Source organism: Bombyx mori, chromosome 27 (assembly GCF_030269925.1).
Source record: "Bombyx mori chromosome 27, ASM3026992v2".
NCBI lineage: Eukaryota > Metazoa > Arthropoda > Insecta > Lepidoptera > Bombycidae > Bombyx > Bombyx mori.
This window is the reverse complement of record NC_085133.1, coordinates 4067989-4084081: the sequence shown is the minus strand read 5'-3', so window position 1 is coordinate 4084081 and position 16093 is coordinate 4067989. Positions and strand designations below refer to the sequence as shown.

The window sequence follows — 16093 nt, the reverse complement described above, 5'->3', positions numbered from 1 at the left end:
TCTTTTTCGTTGCAAGGATTCTTAGGTTTAGGTCCTAGGTTTAGGGTTAGGTTTAGATGTAGATTAAGGTCCTAGGTATAGGGTTAGGTTAGATGTAGGTTAAGGTCCTAGGTATAGGGTTAGGTTTAGATGTAGGTTAAGGTCCTAGGTTTAGGGTTAGGCTTAGGATAGCTTAGATAGGCTTTGCAACGAAAGAGATCGGATGACGCGGACCAAAATCAGCACTAGGAGGAGCGGAAGGACTGCGCTCTCCACACTCTTCACTAAGTGAAGAGTGCTCCTTCTGGAGATCGCAGCTTCCGACGGCACTGGTTCGCCGGCCTGCCGTGAGCGGTGGCACCCTGTGCCCCGTAGTCGTGGAAGTGAGTCAGCGCTGCATTTTCGCAGCTGCTGACCGCTGGTTGCTATGTCCCCGGCTTCGGCTACAGGGGAACGCCCCCCAGATATGGGGGGTACCGGTTCGCCGGCGTGGCTTCGTGGTTGCTCGTTTCGAGCGTGGGGCGGTGGTCTGCCGAGTTGCCCTGTGCACCCGGTGGGCTGCCGACCAACCCGTAATCCTCACTGAGTGGGGGGCGGTGGCCGCTGCCGCAAGGCACGGGGTCGCGAGGACGTAAACCTCTATAAAAAATACCCCAATCCCAAGCTCCGATGCCCGGTGAAGGGATGAATGGCTGGAGGGAGTCCAGTCCCGAGGGCATCACCTGATCCCAGGGGACCTCACCCCTGGTTAAATAAGAAAGGAAAAAAAATGAATATGGACAATTGTGAAACAGTATTACCCCAGGAGGGTACCTCCCGCTCAGCGGGAGGAGAATCCCTCCGTGCCTCCGAGCAATCGGAGGCACGCTGCCCCTCGTATTCTGGGGGGGGCAACAATTGCCTAGAGGAAGGAGGCGGCAGCACGAGCCGCGAAAAAGATCTATTCGTGCATCCTGAGCGTTGCGACAGTGCACTCTCACTGCGCTCGACGCGAAGCTCTGCGAGGGGCTACGCGTCGAGTGGTCGAGAGTCGCCGCTTTTGCTTCGGAATACTACCGGACGGTTCGCCAGCAGAGCCAACGCTGATGCGAAAACTCGGAGGAAGCGGAAGACGGTCAAGAGACCGGTGACTTCCGCTCCCTCCGACTCCTCGGAAATTGAACCCGCGCCCGCCAAGTTTTTGGCGGTCGAGGAAAGAACGGCGACTATTGCGGCGTCGTCTGCCAAAGAACAGGATGTTCGGATAACCTGCGGCGGATTGGCAGCCGGCTCGCTGCGAGGCGGGAGAACCCGTTGTGGGAAGGCCGAACGAATCAGGGAGGGAGAGGTTGAGCGGTTGTGCCGCTCCCTTATGGAGACTGAACCCACTGACCTCCACAAAACTTTCGAAACCTCTCTGGATATTGTCTCCAAGGTGGCGAGCAAATCAGGCTCCTTAAAGGGCACGTACGTGCATGCCCTGAATTGCGTGGTCACTGCCATGGGTAGACTCTTAGAGGCATTTCTCCAGCGCACTGCCACGGAGGAAACAGCTGGCCTGCGGTCGCAGCTGGAGAGTCTACAGGCTTTGTACGCCTGCGTTCAGAGTGAGAATGCAGAGCTTCGGGCGGAAAGTGTAAAGTTGCGGGAGGAGATGGCCGCCATGCGTGTGGCCATTGATGGTGTAAGGAGACAGCGGGGCAGTTCAGTTTCCCCACCACCACCATCCCAAGTGCAAGAGGCCATAGTGGCGGAAAAAGATAAGGAGATCGAAGACCTCAAGAGACGCCTAGCCATTCTTGAGGCTCGCACCTCTACAGTAGTGCGCGCGAGGCCACCGCTGGCACACGAGCGGCCAGCGCAAGCATCACTAACGCCTAAGACCGCGGCTGCACCGGCGCCCGCGAACGCCACTGCGGCCAAACTGACTACACGGTCCAAGACTGCTGGGCGACGAACACCCGCCCAACCTGAGAGGCCTCAGGCTGCTGCTTCTGCCCCGCCCCAGCCTGCGAAGGCGGGGCCTGGCAGAAGCCGCAACAATCCAAAGGGGTGTGTGAATGCCGCCCAGCCAGCGCAACACCCCCAGCCCCGTCCATTGCCTCCCGCCCCGTCCAACATGGACGCAGCCTGGACGACGGTAGTGAAGCGGGGTCGAAGGAGGGCGCAAGACGTACCTAACCCCCGTCCCGTTCCGACAGTCAATGCTCCCCAGGTAGTGGGTCGAGCAGCAACTGAAGGGAAAAGAAAGGGAGGGCGCAAGGCAAGAAAACCGCGCGCCCCGCGGTCGGCGGCTGTCGTATTGGAGCTGCTGCCGGCTGCCAAGGAAAAGGGCCTCACCTATGGGGAGGTGATGGCCCGGGCGCGCGCTAGCGTCGACGTGGATGCCATGGGCGTGGAGGGTGGCCTCCGAGTCCGGCACACCGCCAACGGGGCCCGGTTGCTGGAGTGTCCTGGTGCCAACACCAGTGCGGCCGCGGACAAGCTAGCAACCCGGCTCCGTGAAATCCTGCCGGACCCAGAAGTGGTACGTATAGACAGGCCCGTCAAAATGGCAGAAGTCAAAGTGACGGGCCTGGATGAATGCGCCACAAAGGAGGAAGTGGCCGCCGCCATTGCATCGCAGGGCAATTGCGCCCTCACGCAGGTCAGAGTGGGAGAGCTGCGAAGCTCTTACTCTGGAGCCTTCACTGCGTGGGCGCGTTGCCCTATGCAGGCGGCCACGCTCCTGGCTACGCCTCCACAAGGTCGGCCCGCCGACTCACCAGGGAGGCTGCGCGTGGGCTGGGTGATGGCCCACGTGCAGTTACAGAAGGCCCGCCCCTGGCGATGCCTCCGGTGCTTCGGCACCGGGCACGGCCTCGCCAGGTGCCCATCGGCCGTGGACCGCAGCGGGCTTTGTTTCCGCTGCGGCCAGCCCGGACACAAAGCGGTCTCCTGCACAGCCGCCGCGCCACACTGCGTGCTATGCGACGCGGCGAAGCGGCGGGCCGATCATCGGGCTGGGGGCCCGGCCTGTCTTTCCGCCCCCTCCTCCACAAAGAGGAGGCGTGGCGGGAAAAAGAAGAAAATAACAGAGGAAGAGCCGGCTGCGTGTAAAGCAGCCGGCCAGTCAGTTCCCACCGCGGCCGTCGGGCCGCAAGGTGGGACGGAAGACGAGGGAGCGATGGACGTGACACCTCAATAATGGATCACGTCCATCGCTTCCTCCAAGCGAACGTGAACCACTCCGCCAGGGCGCAGGATCTCCTCGTCCACACCATGGCGGAGTGGTTCATCGACATCGCGATCGTTGCGGAGCCATACTTCGTACCTCCCGACCGGGAGGATTCCTGGGCCGGAGATGTTGATGGCTCCGTGGCGATCGTGATGCGACAGTCAGCGGCGTTACCCCCCCTTGGAATGGTGGCCAGGGGATCCGGGTACGTCGTAGTTAGGGTCAACGAAACCGTCGTGATCGGGGTGTACTTCTCTCCGAACAGGAGTCTCGCTGAGTTCGAACGGTTCCTGGGTGGGCTCGAGGCGTTGGTTCATCGCTTCGAGTCTCGCCCGGTGATACTGGCGGGGGACCTCAACGCTAAATGTACAGCGTGGGGCTCCCCCCGCACGGACTCGCGCGGCGAGTTCCTGTCGGAGTGGGCTTTCGCGACCGGTCTCTGTCTTCTGAACAGAGGTTCGGTCGCGACCTGCGTGCGGTGGAACGGGGAATCACACGTGGACGTGTCGTTCGCGTCTCCGTCCGCCGCACGCCGTGTCCGTGGCTGGCGTGTTCTCGAGGGGGCGGAGACGCTCTCGGACCATCGATTTGTCCGATTTGAGCTCTCCGTTTCCACTTCGTTGAATACGCCGGCCGAAGACGCCCGCGGCGAGGAGGAGCTCCCGCGTAGCGCTCCCCGATCATTCCCACGATGGGCACTGAAGCGCCTGAATAAGGTGCTCGCGGTGGAGGCGGCCACAGTGGCCGCGTGGGCGCCGATGCCCGCGCGTCTAGTGGACGTGGAGTCGGAGGCCGATTGGTTCCGGGGTACGATGCGTCGCGTCTGCGATGCTGCGATGCCCCGGGTCAGCGGCCGCGCTCCACGTGGCGGTGCGTATTGGTGGACGCCCGAGATCGCACTCCTCAGAGAGGAGTGCGTGCGGGCACGCCGCCGAAGCGCCCGCCACCGCCGTCGCCGTCTTCGCGGTATGGATTTCGCGGAGGTGGCGGCCCGCTTACATGCCGACTGCCGTGAAAAGCAGGAGGTTCTGCGGCGGGCCATCGGCGAGGCCAAGTCTCAGAGCATGAAGACGCTCCTGGAGACGCTCGATCAGGATCCCTGGGGGCGCCCGTACCAGACGGTACGCAAGAAATTGCGACCGTGGGCGCTCCCGGTGACCGAGCGTCTCCAGCCTCAGCAGCTGCGGGATATTGTCTCCGGGCTATTCCCGCGGATGGAGAGAGACTTTGAGCCCCCCTTCATGGGCGTGCCGCCACGCCTTGACGTGAGCGGTGATGCCCCTGCTGAGGTGGTTCCTCCGAGCATATCGGAGCAGGAGATTCGTGCGGCCGTGTCGAGGATGCGGAGGAAAGACGCGGCCCCCGGCCCTGACGGTGTTCACGGTCGGGTTTGGGATTTGGCCTTCGGTGCCCTTGGGGACCGGCTCGTGCGGCTCTTTGAAGCCTGCCTCGAGTCGGGGCGGTTTCCAAAGCAGTGGAAGACGGGCAGACTTGTTCTGCTAAGGAAGGAGGGACGCCCTGCGGACTCACCTGCGGGGTATCGTCCCATCGTGTTGCTGGACGAAGCGGGAAAACTGCTCGAGCGGGTGGTGGCCGCCCGCATCGTCCAGCACCTGACGGGAGTGGGTCCTGATCTGTCAGCGGAGCAGTTCGGATTCAGGGAGGGCCGCTCGACCATCGACGCGGTGATGCGTGTGCGCGCCCTCTCTGATGAGGCTGTCGGCCGGGGTGGGGTTACACTGGCGGTGTCCCTGGACATCGCCAATGCGTTCAACACCCTGCCCTGGTCGGTAATCGCGGGGGCGCTGCAGTATCATGGCGTCCCTGCGTATCTCCGTCGGCTGATCGGGTCCTACCTCGAGGATAGGTCGGTCGTGTGCACCGGGCACGGTGGGACGGTGCTCCGCTTCCCCGTTGAGCGCGGTGTTCCACAGGGGTCGGTCCTTGGCCCTCTCTTGTGGAACATCGGCTATGATTGGGTCCTGCGGAGCGCCCTTAGCGCTCCTCTCCCGGGTCTAAGCATAGTTTGCTACGCGGACGACACTTTGGTCGTGGCCCGGGGGAAGGATTTGCGCGAGTCTGCTCGTCTTTCCTGCGCGGGGGTGGCCTTCGTCATCGGCAGGATCCGACGGTTGGGTCTGGAGGTGGCGCTTGATAAATCCCAGGCCCTGTTGTTTCACGGGGCCCGGAGAGCGCCGCCTCAGGGGGCCCACCTCGTGATCGGAGGCGTTCGCGTCGAGATCGAGGCAACCGGGTTGCGGTACCTCGGTCTCGTACTGGACGGTCGTTGGAGCTTCCGCGCTCACTTTGAAAGATTAGGTCCCCGACTGATGGCGGCTGCCGGCTCGCTGAGTCGGCTGTTGCCGAACGTCGGGGGGCCTGACGTGGTAGTGCGCCGCCTCTACACGGGGGTGGTGCGGTCGATGGCACTGTACGGGGCTCCCGTGTGGTGCCACGCCCTGACCCGTGACAACGTTGCGGCGTTGCGACGTCCGCAGCGCGCGATTGCGGTCAGGGCGGTTCGTGGATACCGCACCGTCTCGTTTGAGGCGGCGTGCGTGCTAGCTGGGACGCCTCCCTGGGACCTAGAAGCGGAGGCGCTCGCTGCGGATTACGCGTGGCGATGCGATCTCCGCTCCAGGGGGGAGCCGCGTCCCGGCGCGGCGGAAGTTCGAGCGCGGAAACTTCAATCTCGGCGTGCCGTGCTCGAGGCGTGGTCTCGCCGCCTGGCGGACCCCGCCTACGGGCGACGGACTGTCGAGGCGATCCGCCCGGTCCTCTCGGACTGGGTGAATCGCGACCGAGGACGTCTCACCTTCCGAGCGACGCAGGTGCTCACGGGACACGGCTGTTTCGGTCGCTACCTGCACCTCGTCGCCCGGAGGGAGCCGACGCCGAAGTGCCACCACTGCAGTGGCTGCAACGAGGACACGGCGGAGCACACGCTCGCGTACTGCACCGCTTTCGCGGAGCAGCGCCGCGTCCTCGTTGCAAAAATAGGACCGGACTTGTCGCCTCCGACCGTCGTGGCTACGATGCTCGGCAGCGACGAGTCCTGGCAGGCGATGCTCGACTTCTGCGAGTCCACCATCTCGCAGAAGGAGGCGGCGGAACGGGAGAGGGAGAGCTCTTCTTCCCTCTCGGCGCCGTGCCGCCGCCGTCGAGCCGGGGTTCGGAGGAGGGCGTTTGTCCAGCTCCAGCCCCTATGAGGAGGCAGTCTCCTCCCGGTGATGGTCACGGGGCGACCTAAGGGGGTTGAGGCTGCGCCGCACGCTACCGTCACTCTAGCGCGCTGGCACCAGGAGGACGGGACGGCGCGTCGGCGGCTGCGGACTGCGATGCGGTCCGCATTTTCGTCGTCGCTGTCGTCGCCGAACATACTGTTGAAGAGCAACCCGGTCGGCGGTGTATCGCGTTCCGACCCGGCAGGCTGGTTCTGGCCCAGCGGGGTATCCTGGAACACCAGCGGCACCGCCCGGGCGGCCTGGTAGGGCCGCCGTACCGCGGAGACCGACGTCGTTGGTCGTCGACTATCGCCTCGACGACCCGTCGGTCGGGCGTCCTCGGGGTGGCGCCGCGTGTCTGGTTGTAGTGTTGACCGCGGGAACCCCCCTACTCTGAACGGGTTCTGACCCCGGACGGAGATCGGACGTCGGGTGTAAGAGTGCAGGGGAGTCGTTTAGTGGGTGGGCCCTAAAATCCTTGGGCCCGCGATCTGCTCTCAACACCTGCAGATCGTTGAGTCTCACATACCCCGCGCGCCCCCTAGGCGCGGGGACCTCGTAGGAGGTTCGGCCCCCGGCCCGAAAAAAAAAAAAAAAAAAAAAGTATTTTCTTATGACGTTGTCACGTTCAACTATCGTCAGTAAACCGACTTTACAGACAACCGATTTTTTTTTTACTAGTTGGGATGTATCGTGAGCCACGTTTAGGCTACTACTACTTCTGCCGCAAATAACGATGCGTTTAATTATTAAGGGTAAGACTGCCTCAATACAATACAGCTGACGCGTAGATCTCGTGTCTGAAGGTAGGCCATTTAAGTCCGATTCTAGAGCCTTCTAAACTTCACCAGAATAACACCATGTGAAATTTGTAACGTGACAAATAGTGTTGTGTATAGAGCGTCGTTTAATAAACAAAAGGTGGGGGGGTTCGATTAATTTTAACGACACGTCAAAGGGTTAATAGCGGGTTGCGACCCCGGCGAGTCGATTAGACCGAGAGACTCAATTACAATTCTTTATACCGATTTATTGTTTGATTGCACGGTTCACACGTGTAGTTTACGGATGCCTAATTAAGGAGGTGAAGGTAATTGGTGTCTTGGGTACAGTTTTTTTTTTTTTAATATTATAGGAATTTGTTCGTGACTTTTTTTATTTTATGGCTTAGATGGATGGACGAGCTCACAGCCCACCTGGTTTTATGTGGTTACTGGAGCCCATAGACATCTACAACGTAAATGGGCCACCCACCTTGAGATATAAGTTCTATGGTCTCAAGTATAGTTACAACGGCTGCCCCACCCTTCAAACCGCAACGCTTTCTGTTCACGGCAGTTTTAGGCAGGGTGGTGGTACCTACCCGCGCGGACACACAAGAGGTCCTACCACCAGTAAACTTAAAACAAAACGTACAAATTATTGTAGTAGATTTTTGTTATCTTATATGGATAAACGGGCTTACGGTTATTAGAGCCAAAAGCATAATGTATTATATATATAGAATCTGTCAATAAGTTAACATAGGAGCTCTTAAGTCTCAATTGGGCCTGTATGTCCAATAGTTACCTATTAAAATACTGTCTTATTTAACACACCGCGAGCAGACGTATAAAAATGTTCGGATTCGATTTTTATAGCTTTTATCATAATATGTGGAAATTCAACACGAATTCAATCGTTACCTCTTGATGCTATCAAAAGCAAACAATGCCTCCGAATGTTGGACCACGACAATTACCCTCCTCCCTTCCACAATTAAATCCTTAGGAACGATTTTACGAAACTGAAAAAAAAAAACTAACCAAAAAAAAAAAAACATTAGCCTCGCAAATTCAATTTACTACGTGTAATATACAAGTTGAGGGTTAACCCTGCAGTTGACGCGTCGCCCGCGGCTAGACTTCAAAGGAAATATAAATGTATGAATTGTTTAGTGAAAATCCGCCCCACGGCTACACGGGGTCCCTTCGACCTCTCGCCGCTGTACGGGTTATATACGGAACGCTGTGTTTACCTTAAAATAACATTTATTGGAAAATGTATTTCGTGGTTCTCATTTATTTCTCACTAGATGATGACCGAGCATTGCTCGGCTTTTTTTTTTGATAACGCCATCTTGTTGTGTCTTTAAAGCGGTTAGTTGCCCTCAATTAAGAAAAATAATATTATTATTCGCCAATAGATGTCGGGAAGAGTTGATTATTGAAAACACGAATAAAACAACATTTTCTGAAAATAAATCGTAGCTAGATCGATTTATCGTTCCCGAAATTCCCTGTATACTAAATTTTATGAAAATCGTTGGAGCCGTTTCCGAGATTCAGATTGTATATATATACAAGAATTGCTCGTTTAAAGGTATAAGATAAAATAAGATACATTAAATAACTTAAAATACTTTATAGTTAGTTTGGGCATTCGTGTCTGGTTTGATGGTTTTTATGACATGTCTTTCTTCAAACGAGGCTCGTGGAGAGTACTTAACGGCAGAAAGTTGGTTCTGCTCCTGGCATTGCTGACGTCTATGGACCACTCAGTATCAGGTGGGCCGTATGGTCGTTTAACTACAAGGGCAGTAAAAAAAAACGATAAATAATAAATATTAAAAAGGACCTTTTTGGACAGTATATTTTAAATGTTATAAAATTGTGTGTAAGAAAATAATATGATAGTCATGCAATATTTTTTTATTGAAAACAAACTATGGAATGGTCATTTATATTATTAGATCGCGAATCGATATACAGGTTTCTGAAAGAAACAATGATTTACTTTGATGACCTTTATTTTCATTTCAAGGTTCTTTTAAGCTTTGATGAAGATCAGAAAGGATGATCGCTCAATTATCAAAATTCCTTTTCCTTTGTCAATATCTCAGAATAGGACGACTGAAATTTTTGATAACCAACATGAGTTATTTTTTTCATTATTGTACATAAAAAAAAATACAAAATAAAAACTGAAATAAAAATAACAAACAAAAATAAAAACTTCATAAGATACTATTTTTTATTTGTTTAGTTAATCAAAAACCATTATTTCATAATTAAAAATAATTCGTATTGTCTTCGTCCGGTGACCACGAAAACTGAAAAGTAGTCGAAGCTCCTGAAATAATATGACGACGATAAAAACGCACGACTGAACCGTAAGCGCAGTTTTGAATATTGAAACATATATACAAAAAAAAAGTCTAAATGCTAAGTTGCGATGAATCGGTCTAATTTTTTATTTTTATTGCTTAGGTGGATGGACGAGCTCACAGCCCACCTGGTGTTAAGTGGTTACTGGAGCCCATAGATATCTACGATGTAAATGCGCCACCCACCTTGAGATATAAGTTCTAAGGTCTCAGTATAGTCATAACGGCTGCGCCACCCTCCAAACCGAAACGCATTACTGCTTCACGGCAGAAATAGGCGGGGCGGTGGTACCTACCCGTGCGGACTCACAAGAGGTCCTAACACCAGTAATTACGCAAATTATCATTTTGCGGGTTTGATTTTTATTACACGATGTCATTCCTTCACCGTGGAAGTCAATCGTGAACATTTGTTAAGTACGTATTTCATTAGAAAAATTGGTACCCGCTTGCGGGATTTGAACACCGGTGCATCGCTACATACGAATGCACCGGACGTCTTATCCTTTAGGCCACGACGACTAAAACGATGAATCGGTCTAATTATCTCATTAAAACATTTTTTTCGAATTTTTACCCTTTTTTGGTCTGAGGTATATCGGATGTAAAGCAAGGAAAAATTGAGGACGGTTTTCTGAAAGAGCGACCCCTTAAACATTACTTTCCACGCTCTAATTTGATTCGAATCAAGTTGTCAAAGGACAAATGAGCATAGGCTGCGATCAGCCGTCACTTTTGACAGCTCAATTGGACCTTATTATCGTTTAAATCGCGATCGCCGAGCCCTCAGTGTAGTTGCAAATTTGATTGATTTTATGAGAAACCACTATATTTCATTTAAAAATACCATATCAATATAGGCAGCGGCTTGGCTCTGTCCCCGGTATTGCTGACGTCCATGAGCGACGACCTGGTCAAAATAGCTGCTATGGGCTGGAATACGAAAGGCAAGAGACGGAAAAGGTGCCTTTTTAAGAAACCTCCACTCAGCATTGAGGGGATACAGGTTAAAAATAATAGTTTAAAAAAACTAAAAAACACGCTTTATATAAAACTTACTATTTTCAATTTAAATTTATTAAAATTTATTTTCTATTTTTTAATTGAATTTTATATAAAGCGTGTTTTTTAGTTTTTTTAAACTATTATTTATTTTTCATTTTTTTGTTAAATTTTCTATAAAAGCGCATTTTTAAAACTATTAAGTACTTTAACATCAATTCCTGCCTTATCGACTATAGATAAAAATTATTAAAATTGGCAAAAATCTTATTTTGAAAATTGAATAATGGAATAATCTTATCAAATTAGTGTATTGTCATTGGTCCTCGACAACTCTACAAAGTTTGAATGAAATCTGGCCGTATAAAGTGGGTCAAAATCGCGTCTAAAGGAGTCAGTTACAAACATACATACAAGTGAAGCTAATATAAAGCGTGTAAAAAAAGAGAACTCTTTTCTGGTAAATTTAGTTAGCAGCTCTGATATATGATTAAATATAATCTAAAAAAATTGTCAAATCAGCATATATATTTTTTTAATCACAATAAAATCATTATAATATTTTAAATGGACATAAACAATATTATAGCCTTCAGACATGAACGAACATCAAAAGGAAAAAGTAATGCGCACTGCGGTGGGTTGACGCTGTCGTTTCCCTGTAAAATATTAACGTGGGGTCGTTTTGGCCGCGCCCTGTCATTGCACGGTTAATACCCGTATTCTCTTATGAACCCGTCTATCATATTAGAAGACGATTCTAATAAGCTAATAAACGAGTCTAACAGACATCTTTTTAATTAACGATTGTTCTTTTTATGCTTTTACGAAAGTTTTTTTTTATATCGATATATCGTATTAGCTTTTTTCGGCTGATTTAAGTTGATCTTTTTTTTATCATCTCACCAGCCATATGCTGTGCTTTGGGGGTGCTATATCAGAAACTTCGCGATATATATCATTTTAGATATGCCTGTAACAATATTTATTTAATATTGATAATACTAAATACCACAAAAAAAATTTACTAATTTCCGTTTTGTCACATCAAACAGTCTTACGGAAATTGGAAGAATATTCAAAGAGCAATGAATGAGTTTCCGCTTCATGGCTCAGACTTAGCTCTACTGAGTTGTGCTGTGGATCTTGACGAGATGTACCATCAGTCTGTCTATTTCTGCCTCGAAGTAAACAAACTTTCCCGGCCACTTGTTATTGACAGGTTGACTTCAAATCTCAAGTTGGGTGGCGGCATTTTTGGGCTTCAGTAACCGACACCATCGTTTTGTCGTCGTCGTAGCCTAAAGGATAAGACGTCCAGTGCATTCGTGTGTAGCGATGCACCAGTGTTCGAATCCCGCCGGCAGGTACCAATTTTTCTAATGAAATAGGTACCTACCAAATGTTCACGATTGACTTCCACGGTGAAGGAATAACATCGTGCAATAAAAATCAAACCAGCAAAATTATAATTTTCGTAATTACTGGTGGTAGACGTCTTGTGAGTCCGCACGGGAAGGTACTACCGCCCTGCCTATTTCTACTGTGAAGCAGTAATGCGTTTGGGCTTGAATGGTGAGGCAGCCGTTGTAACTATACTGAGACCTTAGAACTCATATCTCAAAGTAGGTGGCGGCATTTACGTTGTAGATGTCTATAGGCTCCAGTAACCACTAAACAACCGTCAATCGCTCGTCCAACAATCTATCTAAAAAATAAAAAATAAAAACACGGGCGAAAGCTCGCCCGATAATCTAACAAACAGCACACAACCAAGTTTCTTCCTCACGCTAAATGCTTCAATTAATGAAATCGGTCGCGACGGCAACCATTCTACTCGCAATCATTAAACGTACATTGGTAATTTTCTAATCAGACCATTTTAGTCTCAATATTTCCTGTTCGTATACCATTTAAAGGAGCGATTCACCTAATCGATATCCCGTGTAAGTAAAAGCACGGTGATCGAATGAATCACCATATTTATAACGTGGCAAAAACGAGTAGAACAAATTCATCGTGACTTTTTTTTTTATCAGAGACCAAGAAAAAGCCGTTTGAAAATTAAAAATTGAGTTAGGGTTGTGTCATTTTTGGAGGCGGTCAAGCTTTTAGGACATCCAGTTTTTAGATTACGGCAGTAGCTCTCCTTTAAGTGTTGGGGTTTATAGGGTTTGGCAGGTCATGAGGGACTCGAATTCAGCATCAATATTGAAAGATTCGCGCCGAATACAAGCTGACAGCCCTAAAGAACCAGCTCCCAGCACACCAGTACATCGCAGAACAGCAGTAAACACAAACGCAATAAGTCTATTTTAATTACTAGCATCGATATCGGCAGATTCCTGTCTTGCCTACCCGGGAGCTGTGCTCTACTGTCGATAGGGATGAGGCAATGTGTTATTAACAATTATCGATACTTTTTATTTATGTTATAGACACGTTTGAGCTTCAAGCCTTTCTACTAATTAACGTTAAGAGATTAGCAACGAATATATTATCACTTTATAATACGATTATGTATTTTGAAGTTTTCCAAAATTTTATCGAAAACGAATCGCGCGATGATAAGTTGAAGGCGGTCCGGAAATATTAAGTCGCCAAACAAGCTTAGGGCACGTCGGTATTCTTATGTTTCGTCATCCACCATCAATCTAGATAGTAAGAAAACAAGCGTCGATATTGATTTGAAAAAATAATTAACAGGCGATCGCATAACTGATTGTGTTTATAATTACATAAAACAGTATGTAATCGCATTAGTTCTGATATGACGATATAAATAATCCAATTAATTTTTACATTAAGATAATCACTAACCGAATCCTGTGAATAATGTAGAAAAGCAACACGCATTAAGTTTATTCACTAATTTTTCTAATTATATTTTTAATCAAACTATCGATATGTCTAATTCAAAAATTCTATCCATCTCTATCTAACACAAACAAGACCCGATAACGAGGTGAAATATTCACGTTGCAAGCGCTACATAATCAGTTCTAGTACTATCTCGCTCGCACCCCTGTATTCTTACGTCTTCGTAGACGGAAAGGAAAAAGATGGCACGCGCCAGCGGTACCTACAAAGGGGTCGCGTCGGCTTTGATCTTGCCGCCGCGCGTGCGTGTGTGCCTGTGTGTGTGTGTGTGTATGCAGATGAGATGAGACCGAGAATTTGATAATTGCCGTGATTTATGTGGGTGCTATGCCATGGACAAACTTCAAATTTGCATCATATATAGCCAAATTCGAACCACTCGAGGATTTTGACGCAATAAAAACATTTATTCGCAGAAAAATGTCATCGTATTTTTGGAGTTTTGTATAATTTAGCGACGAACCAATTATATCTTGTAACTTCAGTTTTGTTTTTGGCCTATCCCTGTATTTTTTTATTAATTTTATTACATAAAATAATACCCATTTAATTTGTACATATCTACACTAAGCCGCGAAACAGAATTAAAAAAAGTGTAGGATCTCAAATGTAATTTAAAAAAGAACGCTATTATAATATATGTAGTTTCATTTTTAATCCAACTATTAAGAAATAAGTGAAACGTTTTATTATTGAATGAAGTTTTTATCATTATTTTTTATGAAACTGGCCAAGATCAGAAGCGTCAAACCGCTTGTAAAAGTGGTAAACCGTAAAAAATAAATATCAAAGACAATAACATCAAAAAGTCTAAATTATATTATAATTAAGATGTGGTATTAAAAAAAAAAATAAGATTGCTTCGCAGAAATTGTCGGATGTTTGAAATAAATTCACACATATTTTTTTACTCATCCTGCTAATATTTTGGAAGATAAAATTTTATATGGTTGCTCTATAATAATAAATTACATTTTTAATGTTCCCGTAATCAGTAAGAAGGTGGCTTACTTTGAGGTTCTTCAAAGTTTTAATGAAATTTATTTTTAATATTTTAAACATAAAAAAAATCATTTATCGGCGAAATAAAATCGAAATTTGAGCAACTGTGAGGGTAACATTCGAACAGGCATGACGTGAGCACTTACCACGCTTAATTATTATAATTATATGACTTATTTCGTTTCAAAACAAAGTTGGTGCGATATAAAAATTATCCGTAATTTATTTTGTCGATAAGATCTAAAGATCAGTTTCGTGGCGCCACTCAATGTTCCGAATTTCCGAAGCGTATAATTATTTTAATAAAAAGTATTTCTTTGTTTGATAATTTTTGTTTATTTAATTGCTTTTCGAACATAAGACATATGTACATGTTCTCAGCACGAAAACTCCTAAAACGCAAAATCAATTTTTTATTTTTTATTTTATTACATTGTCTACTCCATTATAGGTACACGTATAAATAATACAGAGCAGCCCTTATTTTTTTATTTATTATCTGTGAAACCTACGAGTGACGTCACTCGGGGCCAAAATGTAGGAAAGCTATAACGGACACACGGTCACATATGAAATCTTCCGTTGTGGTTAGCGTTTAGCATGACTAGAATAATGTTAAAATTGTTAGATTTTATCTGATGATTTAATATGTAAAAGTTAAGTTTAAGATGAAGTAGTACATATCAGCTGAGTTTCGTAGCGCGCAAATGAGCTAATGTTACATTTAAACAAACTTCACTAGTGGTAGCCATTGAGTTTCTCGCCGGATCTTCGCAGTGGGTCGCGTTTCCGATCCGGTGGTAGATTCTGCGAAGCACTGCTCTTGCTAGGGCCAGTGTTAGCAACGCCTCCTGGTTTGAGCCTAGAGAGCTCACCTACGCGTTAGGGTTACGCTGACATAGCCTCTCCAGGCTATCTGCTTAGGTAGGAAAAAAACAAAAAAGAGTGGTAGGGTGTTTTGAGCGTTCGCCACTGCCCTACCTACTTCTACCACAAAGCATGCGTCCAGTATTGAATGGTGGAACGATCGAATAGACTTAATTTCTCAAGGCTTTCACATTGCGTCTATTCGGAAATCACTTGACACCAATTTGCTTAGTGCGAATTTTTTAACGTTCTCGATAGCGTAAAAGTTAACTCAACTTTGTATGAAGTTGGAACAGCGCCCCTTTTTTTTTTAACGCTGGGGAATCCATTTACGGATACCCGGTCGAGAGGGGTAATAGACCGGGTTATGTCGGACTCCGGCGCCTCCAGAGGAAGACCAAAGTCCTCCTCTTCTTCCAATTCCTACCGGGAGACTACGCCTCGAGAAAGGCGCGCGAGGCGCTGCGCGGCGTCTACCACGCAGGACCCGCCCCGCAAAACCGACTACCGACTAAACCCCATCGAGCTCCACCACTCCGACTCCACGAAACCTACGGTACCGCACAATGCGCGCCGCAGTGGAACAGCGCCCCTAGCGGCAAACATAGACAAACGTTCCAACTTTTTTTTTATTGCTTAGACGGGTGGACGAGCTCACAGCCCACCTGCTGTTAAGTGGTTACTGGAGCCCATAGACATCACGCAAGTGCGCCACCCACCTTGAGATATAAGTTCTAAGGTCTCAAGTATAGTTACAAAGGCTGCCCCACCCTTCAAACCGAAACGTATTACTGCTTC

At 48.6% G+C, this 16093-nt stretch overlaps 1 protein-coding gene and 1 non-coding gene across 10 annotated transcripts in view; one reads left to right on the top strand and one right to left on the bottom strand.

Annotated features, from left to right (window-relative positions):
• Positions 1 to 16093, bottom strand: part of LOC101742450 (protein pangolin, isoforms A/H/I/S) — a 229780-nt gene that overhangs the window by 35999 nt on the left and 177688 nt on the right. The window lies entirely within an intron of this gene.
• On the top strand, positions 10078 to 10193 carry Mir3425 (microRNA mir-3425). Its single transcript, NR_107704.1, has one exon. It is a non-coding gene; the product is annotated as a microRNA mir-3425 (primary transcript).